This window comes from Leucopleurus acutus (assembly GCF_964270905.1).
Source record: "Leucopleurus acutus genome assembly, chromosome: 13".
Taxonomy (NCBI): Eukaryota; Metazoa; Chordata; class Mammalia; order Artiodactyla; family Delphinidae; genus Leucopleurus; species Leucopleurus acutus.
In genome coordinates this window covers 67,704,658-67,728,199 of record NC_139155.1, presented here as the reverse complement: position 1 = coordinate 67,728,199, position 23,542 = coordinate 67,704,658, and the positions used below count along the sequence as shown (strand labels likewise).

The following is a 23,542-nucleotide window of genomic DNA, read 5'->3' as shown; positions in this document are numbered from 1 at the left end:
ACAAATGCAAGGATAGATTTCATTTGACTGGTTCTCGCAGCCATTTTCCAGAAAAGTCAAAGGTATAATGTTAAAACGTAACTCTGATGAGGTGAATCTGTTAGGGCCTGAGGTTAATTCAGTCCTGGTGTGTAGAATTCTTCTACAGGCTATTGAGTGTGGGTTACAAGTTTGTTTTTTGCTTGTTTGAAAACTCACTTCTTCCAGCTGTGCTTTGGTGCAAGCAGTCTGAAATTGTATTGAGTAGAACCTTGAGCACACTATACTTAACTTGCATTACATTAAATTAGTTTTATCCTCAGCACAATTACAGGTGAAAGACACTACTGTTGTTCTAGCGTTGTCTTGCCCAGGGCTCTAGAGCTAGGAAAAGATGCCTCCCAAAAATCTGTGGGACCACCTTTGGTTTTCTTCTTCGCCCATTACCCACCCGTTTCTCTCCTTCGCCAGCTGCGCTTCCCAGCCAGCCCCTCGCTCGCCCCGGGCGCTCGGCTGATCCGCAACCCCGCTCACCCCGGGGGCGTGGTAATCGGCCCAGACCGCGCCCCCTCCCCCGCGACGGCCCGCCCTCTTTTCCCCTGACCGCCGGCTGAGAGGCCGAGCGTGCGCGCGCGCCTCCGCTCGCGGCCCGGCTCTGTCTCGGGAGCGTGCTCTGTGTGGCCGCCGCCGCCATGTTGTTGTGGTTGTGAGAAGGCGGCGGCAGCGGCGGCGGCAGCGGCGGTGGCAGAGGAGCAGCCGGTCGAGACGCTCTAGCGGCCCAGGCCCTGCCCCCCGCCGGCCCTGGCTGGGAGCCTTGTGGGGTGGCGGAGGAGGCCGTGCCGTGACGGGCCTCGCCATGTCCTGCCGCCCGGTAAGGAAGGCCCCCCTTCCGCCCCGTCTTCTCCGGGGGTGAGGAGGAGCTGGAGGAGGGGCGGGCCTCGGCCCGGGTGCGGCGGCTGTCACCCTCTGAGGAGGCGGCGGCGGCCCGCGGGGGGCTGGGGACGGCGTGCGTGGCCCGGGGAGGGTGGCCTGGGCGGCGGCCGCGGCCGCCAGAGGGAGGCGCGGGGAGCGGGAGCTCAGCGGCCCGGCGCGGCCCGGACCCTCGGCGCGGAGGAGGCGGGGTCCAACCCGGGCTGCCTTCCTGAACTTGGTGGGGAAGGGCCCACGGGGCTAGGGGTGTGAGGCGCTACATCGCAGCGTCCGGGGAAATGTCTGCGGACCCCCGGGAGGTGAGTGTGCGCCCCTCGCCCCGACCGGGTCTGTGGGAGTCCTCCATGGCGAGAGGCCGGAGGTCGGGGGCCACGGAGCCCCCGGGGCGAGCGGAGCGGGCCCGGGACTTGTGGGAAGGAGGAGTGGCCGCCTTACTGTGCAGCAGGGCATCACCCTGACCTGGTAGTGCTTGGGTGGGAAGGATGGTTCGGAGGCGGTTGAGAGAGCTCAGCAACACTGGTCAAACAGCTCCACGAAAGATTGCAGAGTAATTTCTCAGATGAAAATCGTGCGACTAAATGTATTGAATCCTGCTGCTTAGGACCCCTAAGATAATATTGTTGGTTGTACTTTGGGCTGGAAAACTTCCTTCAAAATAGTGGGGTAAATTTTATGGCCGTTTTAATAAACTCATCGGGGGCCTGATAGTCTCACCTGTGAGTTTTGCACATTAGCTATTGTTGGGTAATGATGGTCAGGTGTCGTCTCCAGACTGAGGCCTAAATTCTTAACCGTTTTACTATCTTGACATACACTTTGTTATCTGACAGTATTTTTTCACAATGAGGGAAAAAAAGTTGGCATGCCCTTCCAGTTGAGCTTCACCCTCGTTTCTCATAATGTCGACAACAGTGCCATCGAGGCCTGGGTTGAATTAGGTGAGATGATTTTTTTTTAATGTAAAGTAGTCGTGACTTGTACATGAAGAGGTGTTGGGGACCTTCCCCTTTCAGATCCAAGGCTGTTTCAGTAGGGCAAGAGACAAGATGCGTGTTGCTTTTTGCTCAGAGACCAACTAAGGTAAGGTGTGTTGGTGGCAAGCAGAAAGTCTTCTTTTCCAAGGCCTGTGACTTGGGTGGGTAGAAGAGCTTAGAGAATGACACTGTTTTGAGTAAACCCAGTACAGTATGTGTCATTTAACTAAGTTTGGAGAGTTCTAGAATTTTACATTTGCTCCCTATAAAGGCTTCTTTCAGTTCTAATTACTTTCCTCATTTTCAGGTGGCCCTGAGCTGTTCGAGTGACCAGCACACTGGTGCAGCCCCACTTGTAGTTAGTTAATGGCAAGCCATAGGAGAACCGAGGTTTTCCCTGCTTGTAGGCCAGGTTTTTTTAGTTCAGTCCTTACCTAATTAAATACCAGTTGTCGGAAATAATATGGATTGCCTGAAATGCTGATTCCTGGGCCTCACGCAGGACCTGGTGAATTAAAATCTCTGAGGATGGGGCCTAGGAATCCATCCTTACAAAACTCCCTGAATGATTCTGGTCAGCCAGGTTTGTTAACTTGTGCTTTAGATCACTTTTGGTATTCCAAAAGATTTCCACTAATTACGACTCCTGATAGTGTTTTTAATTGTTTATACAATTTCAGAGGTATGGAGGAGGGGGAAGCCTGAGAGACAAAATTGAAAATTGAGCATCTCTTAAAATATAATGGATTTATGTAGGGGAAACAGATTTGTTGCCAAAAATTATTTGTGCAGGTTCTGAGGAACACACTTGATAAAATTAGAGGCTGCTTGACTGGAGGTATATCCAGAGATACAATGAGGAATCCAGAGGAAAGAAGCAGAGAGGAAGAGGCAGTAAGCCTGCTTCTGGCCCACAAAGAGCTCCACTGAAGGTGCTTCCCAGCATCATGATTGCTCCTACACCATCTGATTCAGTTTCTAGTAAAGTGTGGGTAGGGCAGGTGAATTAGCAGTCATTTGAGACAAGGGTTGTGAACCAGGCAGGTTTACTGTAGACTGTGAAGAATTGTTGAAATATGCCTGAGGCCCTGAGGACTGGTAAAGTCAGTTTTAAAATCTGTTGCAGTTTTGGTTAACACCTTCTGTGGTAAAGTGGAGTGCTGAGTTACCAAAGGAAGTAGTCATATTGCAGAGGGGGTGTGGTGAGGTTTGTTATAAGTTTGGAAGAGTTGGAAGAAAATGTTACAGTTGTATAGAGCAATGAAGGAGTTTGCTAAATATCCTGTTAAATCATAGTGTAGTATTGTTAGAGAAGTACACCTAGTTGTCCACTACAAGAGCCAGAGGCCATGTTTGTTTTGTTCTTTGGTGTCTCCAGTAGCTAGCATAGTTCCCAGCATATACTGTGCTCTCAGATATTTGTTGAGTAAATGAATAGTATTGAGATGGGAAAAAGAACAGTTTTGGTGGTTGATAACAATGTTTGTTATTAAAAGTTACTTGATCATTTGCATTGGATTAAAGAGTGAGTTTTTTAGTCCTTGTGGTTTGGAACGTTGAGATCCCATCAAGAGATTCTGTTTTCTAAAGACTGCTATTGCACACTATCCTGTTCTCTAGTTTTTGGGTCTTAAATGTGCCTTAATATTTTTTTTGTGTGTGTGTGTGTTTCTTCATTTTTTTAGGTATTGGTGTTTTTTTTTTTAAGCACATTTTGTTAGATACAGAGGTATTTAGAATAATGGGAAGCTGTAGATTGGCAGAGATTGTGTCATTAATTTGACTCTGTGACTGCTGTTAGGAATGTCACTTCTCTGGACCTCAGTTTTCTTATCAATCTATGATTAAAGGCCTGTACTTGTTGACCTCAAGTAGTTTCTCCAGCCTGAATTTGGAAATCTTTAATAATTTGTAATTGTTACTTAGTATTAATCTCATATAGGTAGATGAACCTTTTAATTAAAAAAAACTGAAAAAAGAACATTCTGTTTTGAATTCTGCTTTTGACTTATGGATTTTAGACATTGTCCAAAAGAGCTCTGGAAATTGAGCTCATGTTGCAAGTATTATGCAGAAACAACATGCTTATGCTGTTGTAATTAACTTAGTGTTGAAATCAAAATGGATTTCACATAGGGAACTTCAAAATTTAGTGTGAAGCCACAAGATTAAGAATGGTTCGGGGGAAGTTTGTGTAATTTATGTGCTCAGCTGTTTCTTACAGACCACCCGATTTTGTAATTTTCTGTGGTGAATTTATATGTAATTTTATAATCAGTGAAACTTAAGACAAAGCATGAGATTAAATACATATCCAATTGAATTAGGATTCCCAATAATTTTAGAGGCTAGAAAATTGTTAATATTCATTGTTAATTTTAATTTCATGCTTGTATCTTCACTTTTGCGCCTAGAACCTTAACATACCTTTTAAATTCACATTTGTATCAGATGTTCAAAGTGAAAACTATTGTAGCATGGCATTGGATGACCAGTGAGTCCTGGGTTCAAGCCTGGGTTGTGCTTCTCATTAGCTGTATTGTTTCTGGCAAACCACATAACCCTTCTGAGCTTCAGTTCCTTCATTAGTAAAAGGAAGAAGAGCAAATTCTCTGTTTATATCAACCTGTCAGTGAGGATCAAATGGAGTGGTGTATATGAAAAGCAATCTAAAAATGTAAGGGGATGATAATGGAGTCATATTGTATTACAATCCTATTTTCCTGGAAGAGTTGGCTTGTGGAGCAGTGGTAAAATCTGGTATCTGCTGTCAAGTGCAGAATTTACTAATATCTCTGGTAAAGCAACAACAAAATGTCTGTACTGTGCCTGGAGAAACCTTTTAGCAAGCACTTGTACCAGTCTGCCAATAGAAATGGTCAGTGTTTCAAGAAACTTCGGAGGGATCTGGGAGTCTTACATTTGTGCCCAGGTTTGCACTTGGAGTAGACTTGCTAGATTTCACACATTTTGTTATGTTAGAACAGTGGTAGAAAGTGGAAGGGTCAAGGAGTTTTGTACATTCTGTGTAAAGTTTTAGGGCTCTGTTTTCTAAGTGGCAGGTGGCAACGTCATAGGGTAGTGAAATCAACGTGGTGATTTCTAAAAACTAGAAAATATCAGCACATCAAAAATGGTAAAAATAATTATTGATTTGGCAAACTTTTGTTGTTTTATACATTTATATATGTGTATTGAGTTGCAACATAAAATGTATTTTTTCTTTTCTTTTTTTTTGTTTTTCTGCACCGCATGTCTTGCAGGATTTTGCTTCCCCGACCAGGGGTCAAACCTGTGCTCCCTGCAGTGGAAGCATGGAGCCCTAACCACTGTACTGCCAGGGAATTCCCTTGTTTGGACTTTTAAAATACATGTGCTATTGTTTCCTTAGGCTAAATTCCTAAAAGTGGGCTTACCTGGCAAAGGGTTTTTTTTTAAATTTATTTTTGGCTGCGTTGGGTCTTCGTTGCTGCACCCAGGCTTCCTCTAGTTGTGGCGAGCGGGAGCTACTCTTCATTGCAGTGCGCGGGCTTCTCACTGCAGTGGCTTTTCTTGTTGTGGAGCACAGGCTCTAGGCGCACGGGCTTCAGTAGTTGTGACACGGGCTCAGTAGTTGTGGCCTGCAGGCTCTAGAGCGCAGGCTCAGTAGTTGTGGTGCACGGGCTTAGTAGCTCTGCGGCATGTGGGATCTTCCCGGACCAGGACTTGAACCCGTGTCTCCTGCATTGACAGGCAGATTCTTAACCACTGAGCCACCAGGGAAGCCCCGGGTTTTGTTTTTTAAATTTGAATATACTCAGGGCACCCTCTAGACAGGATGCTATTTTAAAGTCTCAGCAAGAGAATATCAGTGTCCAATTCCATGTATTCTTTTTTTTTTAATTGGGGTAAAATTGCTTTACAATATTGTGTTAGTTTCTGCTGTACAATGAAGTGAATCAGCTATATGTATGCATATATCCCCTTCCTCTTGGACCTCCCTTCCACCCACCCATCCCACCCATTTAGGTTGACACAGAGCACCGAGCTGAGCTCCCTGTGCAATTCCATATATTCTTGCTAGTGATGTACTACCTTTTAGCTTGTTGGTGGGAGTTTAAAATAGTTTGGGAATAGTTTTCCTTTGTTCTTTTTTCAGCATCAGATCTTAGCCTCTACAGCTTAACTGTGGAAGGGGCAGGTAAAAATGAAAGTGCAGTGATAGGGACTACTTTAGACCAATGGTCTGTAAACTTTTTGATTGCTCATCCCAACAGTAAAAAAAAATTTGAGTATTAATGTTCAATCCTTAAGTATTTAATTTACAAATAATATGTATAGTAACTGGTTATTGTGTACCTTATAAAATATAAACAAAATTAACAAGGATGAGAATTAAAAATAAAGTTCAAATATCTTTCTTGTTTACCCCAGTGGAGCATCTTGGGTACTCCTTGAAGTGTACTATACTCTACTTTGGACGTAACTGCTTTCGACGCTTAAGATTTAACGTTGGGCTTTTATGGTTGACTGTTTTTGGGCCTTTCCACTAATTGTGCAGATGGTCCAGCCTAGTTGGATTATGATAGTCTTTAAAGTGTCCCATGCTGTTCAGAGTCACATCCTCAATAAGTGCAAACATAAACCTTGCTCATAAAGCATCAGTTTGATACCTTTTGTCATTGTTGATGTGGCTGAATTGAAAAGGGCAAATCATAGGATAGGAAACAGTCTAAATAATTAGTCTACTTCTTTTAGATATGAAGAACTGATATTGTGTAGAGTATATTTTTAAAAGTCTATGCTTTATGGAAAGCAGTTTGGTTATAACATTTTTGTTTTCTAAGAGCTTAGGTCTGGGCTTCCCTGGTGGCGCAGTGGTTGAGAGTCTACCTGCCGATGCAGGGGACATGGGTTCGTGCCCCGGTCCGGGAAGATCCCACATGCCGCGGAGCGGCTAGGTCCGTAAGCCATGGCCGCTGATCCTGCGCGTCTGTTGCCTGTGCTCCGCAACGGGAGAGGCCCGCGTACCGCAAAAAAAAAAAAAAAAAAAAGTCTTGGATACTGAAAAAATTGCTCCGTACTTGCTTTCCTTTGCTTGCAAAATACCACAATTAACCTTTCACTCTAACTCCATTTGGAAGAGCCTGAGTCAGTAACTTTTAAAAAATGCTTTCTTGGGTTGAAACTTTCCCTGATGAATCTTAGATTAAAAGGTAACTTTTTTCCTTAAGTTTGAATAAGTTACTTTTGATTTGCCCCTTTCCTCCCCGCTGTAAGTTATGAAATCAGAAAATGGTGTTTTTTGCACTACAAAAATGAGTCTCCCTCTCACTTCCCATCATGGGGAATTTAATTTCAGTTATTTTATATGGGTCGATATCAGAGAAAGATAATATTGAAATCTTAGATATTGTGAAAAGAGCAACCTTAGCGATTATTTTTTGCTAGTTAAAAGAAATTTTTTTTGCCAGTTAAAAGATAATTTATACTGAAGGGGATTGCTATATACAGTATTTTGGGAAAAGGGCCAGGTATCCCTTTTTACCTTAGGTAGCATGATTTATAAGGTGCTGTCACATACATCTTCTTAGATCCTCATAAGGATTTGAAAGCATCATTTAATCAGGGATGTTGTGACTCCTTTGAGGCCACATGCCTAGTGTTTGACATCATATTTAAAGAGGTAGACTGTAATCCCTGCAGAAGTAGGTACTGATGGCTATTTTCCTTCACTCCTCAGCACTTTATATACTGCCTGATACAAAGTAAGCTATCAATATTTATGGACTAACTGTTTGAACTCGAACATATATATTTACATGTGTAAATAAGTTATAGCATTGTAAAACCAATACATCATTTTCTGTAGTTAGATTTTTTGTTCATCTGATGTGCACAGAAAATGTTTTTGTGGGAGAGGTCATTAACTTTACATCAGCCTTTCAGATATCCTCTTACTTTCTCTTAAGGATAGATTCATGGTGACAAAAAAATTAGTCTAGATGTAATTCTTTTCACTGTGTGTGTCCCTCCTACTGACAAGACTGTGTGTGCGTGTATATATGTATGTGTATATTTATTTATATAGTAGCTTCCTATTTAAAAAGGAAACATACTCATTAGTTAGTCGTTGGGTGTATAGTGGTTCTTGAAACATGGACTTTATGGTTTGCCATAGGGTGAATGAAAAGGAGCAAGTATGATTTCTCTCACTTGTCTTACTCTCTCCAGTTGCCTGTACACGTCGTTTTGGTTTACTCTGAAAACACTGAAAAAAAAAGTTAGTCTTCTGAAGAAGCTAGTATTTTATTCCCCTTTGGTCTGCTGAACTTAAAATCATGTTTGGTAAGTGAGCTAATATACTTTTATATATAAAAGAGACCCTGTAAAGACAAGAATGGAAATATTAATAGTGATTAATTTCTGGCTGGGATAGTGACCATTTTCTGCTTCATATTCTTCTGTAGTTTCCCAATTTTCTGTAATGAACATGTATTACTCTTATAATTAGGAAAAAGCTGCTATTTTAAAGTACATTTTAATATCCTTAGTTTTCTTTTTTTTTTTTTTTGGCTGTGTTGGGTGTTCGTTGCTGCGCGCAGGCTTTCTCTAGTTGCGGCAAGAGGGGGCTACTCTTCATTGCAGTGCGTGGGCTTCTCATTGCGCTGGCTTCTCTTGTTGCGGAGCATGGTCTGTAGAGTGCACGGGCTTCAGTAGTTGTGGCTTGTGGGCTCTAGAGCTCAGGCTCAGTAGTTGTGGTACACAGGCATAGTTGCTCTGTGGCATGTGGGATCTTCCCAGACCAGGGATCGAACCCCTGTCCCCTGCATTGACAGGTGGATTCTTAACCACTGCACTACCAGGGAAGTCCCTGTCCTTAGTTTTCATTGGCTGGCTTATGAAGGTTTAAGTCATAGTCACCATTGAGGAAGTGGGTTGTGGTCTTCCCTGGTGGTCCAGTGGTTAAGATTCCGCACTTCTACTGCAGGGGGTGCGGGTTCACTCCCTGGTTGGGGAAGTTCTGCATGCTGTGGGGTGTGGCCAAAAAAAAAAAAAAAAAAAAAAGAGGAAGGAAGTGGTTCCTTAACTGACTCCAGTTCCTAAGCAGAGTGGCAGCTGTAGGAAGTGGTATGGGAAAATGGGGCAGGCAAGCTGATTTGAACTTTCTTATTGTAATTTCCACTATGACTGAGACAGTCTGGGCTTTGGTCACAGTTAAACACAAGACCTCCATCTAATTTTTCTTTTCCTAATGAGCTGTTTGAGAATTATGAAACCTTAAAAAGAAAAATCAGATTCTATGTACTGTAAACACAGGACTTGGCCTGAATTCCCAATTTGCTTGCTGATATGCCATGTGGACTTGCCATGCAGAGCAAGAACTGTAGCTGTGTGTGTGTGTGTGTGTGTGTTTAAAAATATCAAGTAGATGGAGAACAGTATGGAGGTTCCTTAAAAAACTAAAAATAGAAGTACCATACAACCCAGCAATCCTACTACTGGGCATATACCCTGAGAAAACCATAATTCAAAAAGTGTTATGTACAACAATGTTCATTGCAGCTCTATTTACAATACCCAGGACATGGAAGCAACCCTAAATGTCCAACGATAGATGAATGGGTAAAGAAGATGTGGCACATATATACAATGGAATATTACTCAGCCATAAAAAGAAATGAAATTGAGTTATTTGTAGTGAGGTGGGTGGAACTACAGTCTGTCATACAGAGTGAAGTAAGTCAGAAAGAGAAAAACAAATACTACATGCTAAGACGTATATATGGAATCTAAAAAAAAAAAGGTGATGAAGAACCTAGGGGCAGGAGAGGAGTAAAGACGCAGATGTAGTGAATGGACTTGAGGACACGGGGAGGGGGGAGGGTAAGCTGGGACGAAGTGAGAGAGTGGCATGGACTTATATATACTACCAAATGTAAAATAGATAGCCAGTGGGCAGCAGCCACATAGCACAGGGAGATCAGCTCGGTGCTTTGTGACCACCTAGAGGGTGGGATAGGGAGGGTGGGAGGGAGGGTAACGCAAGAGGGAAGAGATAGGGGGATATATGTGTATGTATAGCTGATTCACTTTGTTATAAAGCAGAAACTAACCATTGTAAAGCAATTATACTCCAACAAAGATGTTAAAAAATATCAAGTGGGACTATAGCAACTCAGATGTGATACTGATTTTGTACATGTAATTCGAACTGGAATATACTTAGATAAATGACTTATTTTGGCAGTAGAGTCTCATTGGGGTTTTGGTGTTAATGTACAGCTGGGAGTTGAGCCACTGTAAGTTTATTTACTCATTTATCTGTTGATATTTTAGGAACGTCTATGTAATACATCCTTTAGAGTTTAAGTGATAGAGTTTAGGTAGAGCCTGGGCTTTTGCTGTTTATTGCATGTTATAGTGACTTAAATGCTGTGTAAATATTCAGAATGTTAGATTTCCGGGGTAGAACTTTTTTTAACTATCTGCCCTTACTTCATTATTTTATTTTAGTTTTTTTGTTTGTTTGTTTTTTTACGGTACGCGGGCCTCTCCCTGTTGTGGCCTCTCCCGTTGTGGAGCACAGGCTCTGGACGTGCAGGTTCAGCGGCCATGGCTCACGGGCCCAGCCGCTCCGCGGCACGTGGGATCTTCCCGGACCAGGGCACGAACCCGTGTCCCCTGCACCGGCAGGCGGACTCTCAACCACTGCGCCACCAGGGAAGCCCTACTTTATTATTTTAAAGAATAAGATTAAAGTTGAAGAGCAATCAAGGTAATAAAGGTAGGTGCTAATATAAATTTATAGAGATTTTTAGTTAAAAATATTATAATAAAGATATATAGGCTTGTCAAAAAAAAATACCCTGTAGAAGTCGATAAAGGCCATATTCCTCTGTTTCAAAATTCCACAATCTTGGCTTTCTTTTTTTAAAAGTAAAATTTAAATATTTCAAAATTTAGAAAAATATGGAGAATAATTTAATAATCACCATGTACCTAATTTAAAAGATGTTGATTTAGATTTAATAGATGTTGACATCTTGTAAGATTTGCCTGAAAGATGTATTTATATTTGTTTTTAAAAATCAAAATATATAGTTTGGAGTCCCTTTTGCATTCATCTTAGATCCTGTTTCCATTATCCAGAGGTGGTTTTACTCTCTTAGCCCATGCTCTTTCATTCTTCCAACAAATGTCTCTGTGTATTTAACATGTAGTATTATGGTGTTTCAAATGTGTGTGGTACCTTAGTGTATATATTCTGTTTGAAAAGCTTGAAATTTATCTGTGTTGATACATGTATATTTACTTCACTTAAAAGCTATTAGCTTAATAGCTATTCAGTTGTATGAATAGAATGCAATTTTAGTCCCCTATTAATAGTTGTTTTCAGTTAATATATAGATCTTAAAATTTCCCTTTAATAGGATCAAACTGTACGTGCTTATCTACAATTTGTTTTTTTCTCAGTAATGTACTACAGACATCTTACTGTATCACAAAATATAGATTTACCTCATTTTTAAGGACTGTAGTGTTTTAAAACTTTTTATAGGCATGCTACAGTTATTTATCCAGTCCTTTACTGATGGACATCTAGGGATTTTTTTCCCTTATTACAAAAAGTGCTGTCTCTCATGGATATTCTAGCACTTTATACTTTTGAACAACGGTAGGATAATTTCCACAGAAATAATTCTGCAGAGTAAATTTTGGGGGAATAGAATTGCATGCAATAAATATTGATGCTTTTATATTAAATCTAAACCCATACGTGTATTTGTAACTTTCTTATACCTGGTCTGTTCACTTAGGTCTGTTCAAAATGGGTGCTATGTAAGAGGCGCTGAGATGGATAGCTTTGTAATATAAAGCAGCTAACATGTTAAAATTGCATAGTAGAAACTAGGAGGAGTCCCAGCTTTATATAGGTGAGGCACATAGAGCTGTGTTCGGGGAATAGTTTTAGTTTTGCTAGCACAGAATAGAGGATTCAAAAATAAGTTTGTAAAGTGCTATAAATTAATCAAATCCTTAAATTATTTGAAATTTCTTTCTTTTTTTTTTGCGGTACGCGGGCCTCTCACTGCTGTGGCCTGTCCCGTAGTGGAGCACAGGCTCCAGACATGCAGGCCCAGCGGCCATGGCTCACGGGCCCAGCTGCTCCGCGGCACATGGGATCCTCCCGGACCGGGGCACGAACCCGCGTCCCCTGCACTGGCAGGCAGACTCCCAACCACTGCGCCACCAGGGAAGCCCCTTGAAATTTCTTTTACTTGCTGTACTGAGCCCTTTTAGGCTGAGATCAAAGGCAGTTTTGGTGAAGATGTGTTTGGTGGTAGTTTGCATGATCGGGAGCAGGCAAAGATTAGAAAGCAGTGAAGAATCTGTACTGTACTCAGAATTAGGTAATAAGGACCTGAATTAAGGTGGTGGCAAGGTGGTAATTTAGATAGCTAGATTAAAGTAGAGGGTTGTTGGTTGATACCCTAAAGGAGATACACAAATTTGAATGGGAGGTTAGTGGCAAGGATTCAGAGTTCGTGGGTTTTGGGTCTCAGAGAATAGTGATAGTATAGAAATATGGAATTGGGAGGGGGAGCTGGTTTTGGAAAAGGACTAAAATGAAACCCTTCACACGTTTAACATTGAGGCCAGGGTATAGTAGTAAAAATGTCCTGCAGGAGCTTGGAGATAGAGAACTTGAGGCAGGAAGAAAGGTAGGCCTTATCTGGATGAGATCTTGAACCTAGAAGAGCCAGAGATTGAGGCTCACATTTAGGGGAGTGGGAGAAGATTGAATTTTAAGAAAACCTGTTAAAATTAGGTTAATGAGGCATAGTGGAGGCCAAGGAGATTTCCAAACGAGTGATAATTAAATTTGAGTGAAATGGGAAACAATGGGATTTGGTGATCCATACTAGTCCTCCATCATTTTCTTAGGTTAATTTTAGCATAATAAGGGGTGAGGAGTGGGAGATGAGACAGCATGTATGGAACCTGTGTTGTTCAATAGAACTTTCTCTGATTCCTTCTGACATTCGATAACTGCTGTTCAGTACATATTGAGCACTTGAAATTTGGCTAGTTTGACCAAGGAACTGTTGGGTTGGCCAAAAAGCCTTTGGTTTTTAAGTAAAAATAAAAGACATTTTTCATTTTCACTGAGAACTTTATTGAACAACATATTCACCCTTTTGGTCCACTACCTTCTGCCATTTTTCAGACAACTTCATAATTCCATCTTCCCAAAACTTTTAATCTTTTTGAGCAAAGAACTGTTCCAGGTGCCTTTTACAGTCTTCTAGGGAATTGAAATTTTTTCCATTAAGAGAATTTTATAAAGACAGAAATAAATGGAAATCCAAACGTGCAATGTCTGGTGAATACAGCGGATGAATTAGAATTTCCCAGCCAAGCTGTAACAGTTTTTGCCTGGTCACCGAAGAAACATGCAGTCTTGCGTTATCCTGATGGAAGATTGTGCGTTTTCTGTTGACTAATTTTGGACGCTTTTCGTCGAGTGCTCTTTCAGCTGGTCTAATTGGGAGCAGTACTTGTTGGAATTAATCGTTTGGTTTTCCAGAGGAGCTCGTAATAGAGGACTCCCTTCCAGTCCCACCATATACACAACATCAACTTCTTTGGATGAAGACCGGCCTTTGGTGTGGTTGGTGGTGGTTCATTTCACTTGCCCACAATCTCTTCCTTTCCACATTATTGTACAGTATCCACTTTGCATTGCCCGACACAATTTGTTTTGAAAACGGAACGTTTTCATCACATTTAAGTAGAGAATCAAATGCGGAAATATGGTCAAGAAGGTTTTTTTTGCTTAACTTGTGTGGAATCCAAACATCAAAGTGATTAACATAACCAGGCTGGTGCAAATGATTTTCATCGCTTGATTTGGATATTTTGAATATGTCAGCTATCTCCCATGTGGTATAACGTTGATTGTTCTCAATGTCTCGATTTGATCACTATCAACTTCAACTGGTCTACCCAACCATGGAGCATTGCCCAGTGAGAAATCTCCACCACGAAACTTCTCAAACCACTTTTGACACATTTGATCTGTCACAGCACCTTCTCCATACACTGCACAAATCTTTTTTTGCGTTTCAGTTGCGTTTTTACCTTTCTTGAAATAATAAAGCATAATATGGCAAAAATATTACTTTTTTCTTCCATCTTGAATATTAAAACAGCTACACAAAAATTCACCAATTTTGATAAGTTTTTTTTTTTTTTTTAATAAATTTTCAGCTGCGTTGGGTCTTCGTTGCTGTGCGCGGGCTTTCTCTAGTTGCGGTGAGCTGGGGCTACACTTCGTTGCAGTGTGCAGGCTTCTCATTGCGGTGGCTTCTCTTGCTGCAGAGCATGGGCTCTAGGGTGCGTGGGCTTCAGTAATAGTGGCGCGCGGGCTTAGTTGCTCTGTGGCATATGGGATCTTCCCGGACCAGGGATCGAACCCGAGTCCCCTGCATTGGCAGGTGGATTCTTAAGCATTGCGCCACCAGGGAAGTCCCAAGTTTTTTTTTTTTTTTTTTTTTTAACTGTACCCTGATACGACAGGTGTCACAATACAGTAACAAAATTGTTTTGAATGAAGTTAAAGACAACTAAGTACTACTAGAGCCATCCCAATAAATTAAAATTTTTTAATTTAAATTTAAATTTAAATAGCCACATGTGGCTAATGGCTACATGTTAGACGGCACAGATTATGGTCTGTTAAAATGAAACAGTGATGTAGATTAGCAGGAGGAGGAGATCTCAGGATAAAGTAGAAGCATTTCGTTATTTAAAAATTTTGTTGCAGTGCTATCAAAATTGTGTTGGAATTACGTATTTTAGTGCAAACCAGATTTTTGCATTTTTGTGTTCAGTGTTGGCTATAATTAATTGACAACTCTTTTCTATATAGAAGATCAAAATTAATTTTAAGAGAATTATGGTCTGAAATTTTTTCATGATGTCCCTTTTTTTCTTCTGTCTTGCTTTTTAAAGGTTATAATTCAAATTTTATAATTTATAATTCAAATTTTATTCAATATCTATTGAGACATTTGGATCTCTATTTTCTCCAATTAAAAGTAACTGAAAATTTCTGTTTTAGAAATCTCATTGGGGAGAGAGGGAATACCAGCTATACTTTAAACAAATCAATATCTTAGATATTTTATGGCTTGAGAAATGGTTTGCTTTGAGAATGATTTATGGTTTAAATTTGAATATTTGATAATACACGAGAGAACCTTTCTTACTAGGCTTACCTAAATGCACTTTGCAAGAAGAAAAATTAAGTGTAAATGGAAGAACCCATTCACAAACAGTGCTTATTATGTGATTCCATTTCTATAAAGTTAAAAAAAAAAGACAAAACTGATAGATGGCAACAGAAGTCAGAATAATGGTTATTTTTGGTAGTGAGCATAAGGGAGACTATAGGGTTGTTAATGTTCTGTAACTTGATCTGGGTGGTAATTTCATGGTTTTCTTTATGAGAATCATTGAGTTGTATACTTATATAAACTTTTTTGTATGTATGTAACACTTCAGTTTTAAAACTTTTACCGCCTCACAAAATTTTAATGAACATAATTAGCTGAGTTTGTCTTTCTTTAGCTTTTTAATTTTTCTGCTACGTCTGTTCATACGTGAATACACTTAATGATGAAGCCTATTTTGTCTTTTAAAATTACGATCTAAAACATGCAGAAGGGTGCATAAAAAATGTATAGCTTAATGAATTTTTAAAATGAGTATATTGGAGAGACGTCCCTCGTGGTCCAATGGTTAAGACTCTGCTTCCACTGCAGGGGGCATGGGTTCGATCCCTGGCCTGGAAACCAAGATCCCGCATGCCTTGTGGCGTGGCCAAAAAAAAAAAAAAAACAACTACATTGGAGGGTTTTTTTGTTGTTGTTCATTTGTTTTTGAGTATGTCGTACCTATGTCTGTAAGAAGGGAAGGAGTTGATAGAGGGTGAGAATTTTTGAAGAGAACAAAGTTTTGAGGATTCTCAGAATACCATATCTTTGCCTTGGCTCTTCCTTTACTATCTCCTTGGGCAAATCATTTAACTTAATTTGGGTCTCAGATTTTTCTATACATTGGGGATCATACCTAACCTTCTTTGCAAGGTGACTGGTGCAATTCAAAATTATAGGAACATAGAATAATATTACTAGATAGCCCTTTAGGCTTGAATTCAGGTCTCTGACCTTACAGAACAGAATTGTGATGTGAAAAGATAAAATGATTTGTACAAGGACACACAGCTGGTGATTATTAAGATTATTCATTTACATTGGCTTAAAAATTTCTGAGGCTTTTAAGTATGCTAGGCACTATTCTAAGCAATTTACATGTATTAAGTTGTTTAATTGTCTAGGATTATTCCCAGAGGTAGGTATAATTATTCCAATTTTACTGATGAGGAAATTGAGGCAAAATGGGGTTAAGTAACTTGCCCAGGTAGTTGCGTTCTTTGCTATACTGCCTAGCTAAGTGAAAGCACTTAAGGATTTTAGGCAAATATTAAGATCTTTTAATAATGTTTTACAGATTTTGTGAAGTAAAATTTTGGTTTTTGAACCAAAATTAGAAAAAGGAACCTCATTTGTTGTGACTATCATGATTATGGAAAAGATTGATGTTAATACTTACTGTTTGGGTTTTATTCTGTCCTTGACAAAGCTCATTTTCTTCTTAAAATGACTAGGATGTAAACACTAGGTAGTTTTCTTTTAAAAATAGATTTTTTTTTAAAATCCTAAGTCAGTTTATTTCTACTTTACAAATACTGTTTAGATTTCTAGGCAAAATGTTAATGGAAGGGAGTTTTCAGACTTGGAGGCAGATCTAACAAGGTTTAGTGTTCCTGTATCGGTTGTTTCAGCAGCATCTGGTCCTTGTTTTCAGGACAATAATACAGATTCTGTAAAAATTTATTTTAGACTAAGGTATAACTTACATACAGTAAAACTCACCCTTTTTGAGTACAGTTCTGCAAGTTTTGGAAACACATGATCAACACTAATCAAGATATAGAAGAGTTCCATCACCTCAAATTGTCTTTGGGAACTACTGATCTGTTTTGTCGCTGTAGTTTTGTCTTTTCCAGAATTTCATATAAATGGAATCATGCAGTATGTAACCTTTTGAGACTGGCTGCTTTTATTTAACATAAGGCACTTTGAGACATCCATAGTTTGTGTATCAGTGATTACTTTTTATTGCCGAGTAGCATTCCATTGTATGGATGTACCACAGTTTGTATATTCACGTTCCAAGTTCATTTGGGTTGTCCAGTTTGTTTATTTTTGGCTGCGTTGGGTCTTCGTTGCTGTGCGTGGGCTTTCTCTAGTTGCAGGGAGCGGGGGCTACTCTTTGTTGCAGCGCGCAGGCTTCTCATTGCGGTGGCTTCTTTTGTTGCAGAGCACGGGCTGTAGGGCTTGCAGACTTCAGTAGTTGTGGCTCACAGGCTCTAGAGTGTAGGCTCAGTAGCTGTGGTGCACGGGCTTTGTTGCTCCGTGGCATGTGCGATCTTCACGGACCAGGTCTCGAACTCATGTCCCCTGAATTGGCAGGGGGATTCTTAACCACTGTGCCACCAGGGAAGTCCTGGTTGTCCAGGTTTTGATAACTACAAATAAAGCTGCTATCAAAGTATTCACACACGTGTGTGTATGCCCATGTATGTGTTTTCTTATGGTTTAAAAAAATATATGGTGCCTAGAGCTTTTTTAATTTTATTATGGAACCTGAAAAAGCTTGTAATTTTCACAGAATTTTGTTAATTGCTTAGTAAACTTCACCGCCCAAAAATTTCACTCTGGAATGAGAATAATTTGTTATACAAATAATCTTATAGTGTAAACTGTAAATAATGAGAATTTTTTAAAATTAAGGAAGTAGGCACATGTACTTAGTGGATATATTTACTTATCAAACTCCTTAGTGCATAATGTCATATTTTGTTTTTAGTAGCTCTTGAATTGTGAATCTTTGACTTTCTTTTGTTCCTCTAGCTAGCAGAATGGTTATATAATTGGTTATGAAAAGTCTATAAGTAAAACAGGTTTAGCACTACAGAGTTCCCGCAAGATAGCTGGAAGTATTAATATTGGTTGCCAGTTTCATGTAAACAAGTCATAAAACTTACAGTTTATGGTTGATTAGCTACTTGAATTAAAATTATCCTCTTTTTTTTTTTCTGTGTAGTGAACTTTCTTTTTCTAGCAATATGAGGGCAAGAAAAAGAGGTGTAGGAGCTTTTATCTTGGGAAAGAAATTGCAGGCAATTTTTGCAAGTTAATGTTTCAGGGTTCTGATTCTGACCCTGCAGAGGACTACAGAGACTGTAGGTGGTATATGACATCTTCGAGAATAGTATTTGTGTGTTTCTTTTGATTAGTCTTAGAATTAGATTAGTTTAAGCCTTTTGGATACTGTGATGAGGTACTTGGTATACAGAGCTACTTTCAGCAATGTACATTTCTTCTGAGTTAAGATATTTAGAAAACTGAATGTTGTGTTTAGAACCAAGAGACATTACACTTCAAATATGAACATTTGGTTAAGGGGATATCTCACTTGTAGGCTATCATGTTTCTAGCTATTTCCCATGGAAATATCCATCTGGAGATGCCCACTCTTGACAGTAATGGGGATTACAAATTAACAGTTTGTTTTCTGTATGTGGTTGTTTGCTAGTGGCAAGACTTAGGTTCTTTACTTTTCCTAAGACTACAATATTGGTGATTCAAGTTGAGAATTCCAGGATAGGGTTGCCAAAATTAGAAATATGGGAGTATGGAGGTAGCAACTATGGGATCAGTATTACGAATAAAATTTTAATTAGCTGTATTAGTTGCACACTTAATTTTCACTGCTACCTAGTGAAGTAGGCAGGGCAGGCTGTACTATTACTCTCACTTTACAGGTGAATAAATTGTGTTTCAAAGCTGTCAGAACTTGTCTGAGGTTGCACTGCTAGTGAATAGCTGAATTAGAACTTCAGTCCAGGTCTTCTAATAACAAGTTGGATGTTCTTTCCACTATTGCAGGTTAGTATGGTGAAGAGCTCAGGCTTGGGTTTTAATCTTGGTTTTACCACTAGTACCATGTGATCCTAGGCAAATTCCTTAACTTCTCCTTGCCTCAGATTTCTCAATTTTAAAATGGGGATAACAGTGCACTTGGGGCCTTAATTAGGATTCGGCAAATGCTTACAACAGTAGCTAGCCAATAGTAAGCACTCCATATATGCCGGTTGTGGTCGTTGCTACTGTTACTATAGTGATAACACTGCTTCTTTCCCTGAAGGCATTATAACTGTCCATTACTTTTTTTTTTTTTTTTTTTTGCGGTCCGCGGGCCTCTCACTGTTGTGGCTTCTCCCGTTGTGGAGCACAGGCTCCAGACGCGCAGGCTCAGCGGCCATGGCTCACGGGCCTAGCTGCTCCGTGACATGTGGGATCTTCCTGGACCGGGGCACGAACCTGTGTCCCCTGCATCGGCAGGCGGACTCTCAACCGCTGCGCCACCAGGGAAGCCCCATTACTTTATTTAGAGCTAGGAGCTTTTGCATTCCTGCTCCATGGAACTACTTAAGTTGCATTACACACACTCTTCCCCCATTCCCAGTGTTTTACCTTCTCAAAACGAAGAAATACAAAAATTTATTAGTGGGTTCATCTAAAAAGATACAAAAATAGATTTTTCCCTTTAGAGATATTTGATGAGCCTTCAGAGAATTCCTGGGTATCTCAAACTTTTGTTAACTTGAGAATTCTTCAGCTAGTTTACCTGATACAGAAAAAGATAACTTTTCCTTTGTCAAGAGCATGAAAAACTTTTAAATGTACCCATTTGCATAACATCTACTTAAAGTTATCAGGAGATTTTACAGGGCATTTTTGGACGCTTGCACAGAAGAGAATCTTTTAACATGATACTATGTAAACCTGCTTGGGTTATTCATTCCTTCTTTTACTGAAACATGTGAGTGGCTTGCTTGGATATGTATCTGTGTCCTTTCTTTGATAAACACCTGAGGGAGTCTTTGGAAATGCAGTGTTTTGGCCACTATTTCAACTCTGCAGAAATATGGTTTCATGATAAACACAACAAAAAGCACATTGGCAGCAGCCCAGAAGCTGACTCACCAAGGAGTAATGATAGACACTTTGAAGGCAATGGCCTATCCCAGGGTCCTATTTCAAAGCTTCATGCTATGATAACATCAGTGAAAGGCAGCCAAGAAATCAAGATGTGATCTTACTTGTATCTCCTGGGAATAATGGTAGGAAAGACTTCTGTAGTAGGATGCAAGTAAGATTTTTTTCGTAATGATCTTGTAAAACTTGGGGATGGGCAAAAAGGTGCAGATTCAGAATGGTGGTGACCTTTGTGAGGCTGTAGTACCATTTCCTTCTCTTGGACTGGATGAGAATAATCTTGTAATAACTAAGGGTTAACTCAAGAAGCTCAATGCCATATCAGTTTTCTAGAGCTCGGGGAATATACTTAGCTCAGTAGTAAGCACACGTATCATGTTCATGTCAGACACTGTAGCTACTGTTTCCTACTTGAACAGACTAGAAGAAACCAAAGCAAGACCAGAATCAGTTCAGTTTTGAGGAACAGACCCTTTGCCTACTAGTGTTGCATATTTTAGGAGTAAAAATATTAAGAAGGTGGACTTGCTTCCGAGTCATGAAATAAGTACTAACTGTGGTTGTTTTTGTGGATTAGAATGACTGCAGCTCCATTTCTAAATCCAATTTTATAGGCTTAAGTTTTTCTACATGGCAAATTAAACTATAATCACTACCGAAGATCATTGCTGACTCTGTGTGGAAATAGCAGTATGCCCTTTCATGTTGTTGAAAGTTGTTTCAGAGATAAGAAAACACCTCAATAATCTGAAAGTATTTTTCAGAGATAAAGCTAAGTGAATATGCCACAGTGATAGATTGACCCTTTTTTGATTATTGTGGTACTTTCTATCTACCAATAAAAATTGTTAACATGATAGTCCTTTCCTATAGAATATTAAGGAAGATTGCTTTTAGCTATTTACTGTATTTTTTTCAAGCATAAAGTTTAGGAAATAAAAACTTAGTTTTCTGAGTGCTGTAATTTAATATGTGCTTTATCCAGAATGTGCCTCTTTAAGTGCTTTTCTTGAAGAAATGTTACTTTGTGATATTTTTGTATAATTTGAGAATATAGATATCTCTTCCCCACCCCCCCCACCCCTAACCCAGTAATCTGGGCCTGGTTTCAGTGCACTGAGAGGAAAAAAATCCTAGTTTTTCTTCTCTTTTGCCTTTTTGAAATGGAGTAGTATGACATTACCCCCTTGCCTTTTTTTTAAACTCTGGAGAAGGAAGGATTTATTATTGCTTGCAGCACTGGGGAGAACACTGAGGAATCTTTCCCAAAGCAGTGTCTGGCCCTTTTGTTTTTGAATTGGTCTTATATATGCTTGTCCTACTTAAGTTCTTATATGATTTAAACTTGGATCTGTAAATTATTAGCTAGCTCTATGACTTGGGCAGGTTAACTTATCTTTTTGTGCCTTAGTTACCTACCCCCTTTGTAAAATGGGATAATACCTCATAGGGTTGTTTTAAGATTAAATGACTAATAAATGGTGAAGCACATGGAAGAGTTCTTTATATGTGTTGGCTATTATAATTGTTACGAGCAAGGACCTTCTCCCCTGCACTATTTGCAGCTCTGCGTTTTTGTAATGTTTTCATAAGTAGTATGACTAACAGAACTCTGTATTAAGGAATTTAATTCTTTATCATAAATAACTATAAATTTGCTACTTATTAAAAATAGAATATCATTTTATTCCCTCAGATTGAGCTTGAAAGATAAGAATTAGTAGAGAGTGAGCCTTTTTTTATGTCTTACAGGTACTCAGATACTACTAAATGTAGGTCATCGTTTGAATTGAATTCTGAGTATACATGCAGTTATGTAGAACAGAAACAGCTTGCATGGGACTGAAAGTGCCGGAAAGATAAAATCCGTAGAGGGTAGCGAACTGCGTCATTTAAACTGAGTGGTGGATCAGTGAAGAATTTTGGGTTGTGAGTTTTCTTTATAACACTCAATTGTTTTGAAATGATTAGCCTTGAAACAAAGTAATTTAAAACTTAGATATGCTAGGAAGTTTCAGATTCCTTTCCACTTAAATGCCTTTCAAGGAAGGAAGTGGGAATTCCCTGGCAGTTCAGTGGTTAAAACTCTGCTTCCACTGCAGGGGGCCCGGGTTCCATCCCTGGTCAGGGGACTAGGATCCTGCAAACCGTGGCGTACCAGAAGGGGGGGAAAAAAGGAAGCATTTCTCCAGAAATATTTAGCTCCCTGAGTGTTGTATGATTCTTAGCCATTGCTGTGTTGATTATATGATCACTAACAAATATGAGTCTCATGTTATGCTTTAATTTCAGATTTGTGCCATCACTGAGTGAATTTTTAAAATGAGATTGCTCTGTTTCTTGCTAAACTATCATATATATGCTCATTAAATTGACCTTTTCCCCCTGTGTTTGGACTTTTCTGTAATTTTAGGTCACTGGTTTTAGAGCCAGGGGTTAGATTTCTTTATTTTTTACATTTTGGATTATATCTGGAGGATTATTGCTAATTCCTAGATTGTGCCCTTAAGGCAGATTTTTTGAACATTAGGGGCTTCCCAACCCTTAATTATACTAGTAAAAGGAATAGGGTTTTCATTGGATTTTTGTTTGTTTTTGAGGTCCTTACATTTAATTCACGGAACCAAGATAACTTATAGATAGTGGCAAGTCATTGCTTTTAGTTTATTCAGATTTCTCGTTACTCATTTTCTGGTGCCTTAAGGGTAGAACATGTGTATTAGGCCTGGCCAGTTTTGTCTCTCTCACTTGTACTGATTGGCATCCTACACAAAGGGCCAGTAGGTATTCTTCACTGGTATTGATACACAGATGACAGGAGAAAGCTGTCAGTTTTCTTCTGGGCTTGTGAAGCTGAGACTGCCTCTAGCGGGAGGCAGGAGGTTTGTCTATAGTGGGAGAGAATGAGGCCAAATGAGTAAAGAGGAGCATGAAATAAAGAGATGGATCTGGTGGCATTGAGACTTTGAGGCCCTACTGCCTGAAGTTCATTCTTTTTGTATCTGTGCACCACCTTAGTATCCTTCTGTGAGCCAGGCAGTTCTGATTTTAAGTTAGCTTGGGTTTCTTTCGCTTAAAATTGAGAGTTCTAATATATCTAATATTAGTCTAGTAATGTTTAAAGATAGTTTGGACTTTAATCTCAGGGTAAATAATTAATATGCATAGGTAAATTCAGTTCATACATAATATTCAGAATCAGTGAAAATAATGAAGTATTTTCAGTTTTCAGTGGTCTTTGCTTATAGGGAAAAGTGTCAGGATGGGTATAGAATGGATCAGTATTCTTTTCTAACCGTTTATACCTATACGATGTAGAAGTTTCCTTTAAAGAGATTATCACCATAAGTAGAAGAGCAAAGATAGAAAGTTAGATTATAATCATAATTCACTCATCAGGCATGAATATCCTCTATTGTTTTCTCAAAAAGAGGCTGTGGTAACCATATAAAAGTGGCAGAAAGAGGGAGGAGAAAAACTGGA

At 39.7% G+C, this 23,542-nt stretch overlaps 1 protein-coding gene across 3 annotated transcripts in view; it reads left to right on the top strand.

Moving 5' to 3' along the window:
* The first annotated feature begins 710 nt into the window (after window positions 1–710).
* MTMR3 (myotubularin related protein 3) overlaps window positions 711–23,542 on the top strand; it is a 144,481-nt gene continuing 121,649 nt past the window's right edge. For 2 of the 3 annotated variants that reach the window (XM_082853133.1, XM_082853129.1), the window contains exon 1: window positions 711–850. The gene's annotated coding sequence lies outside the window, so the exon portion shown is untranslated. Of the gene's footprint in view, window positions 851–9,976; window positions 10,642–23,542 lie in introns of those variants that run through there. The other variant, XM_082853132.1, reaches the window with a different exon arrangement.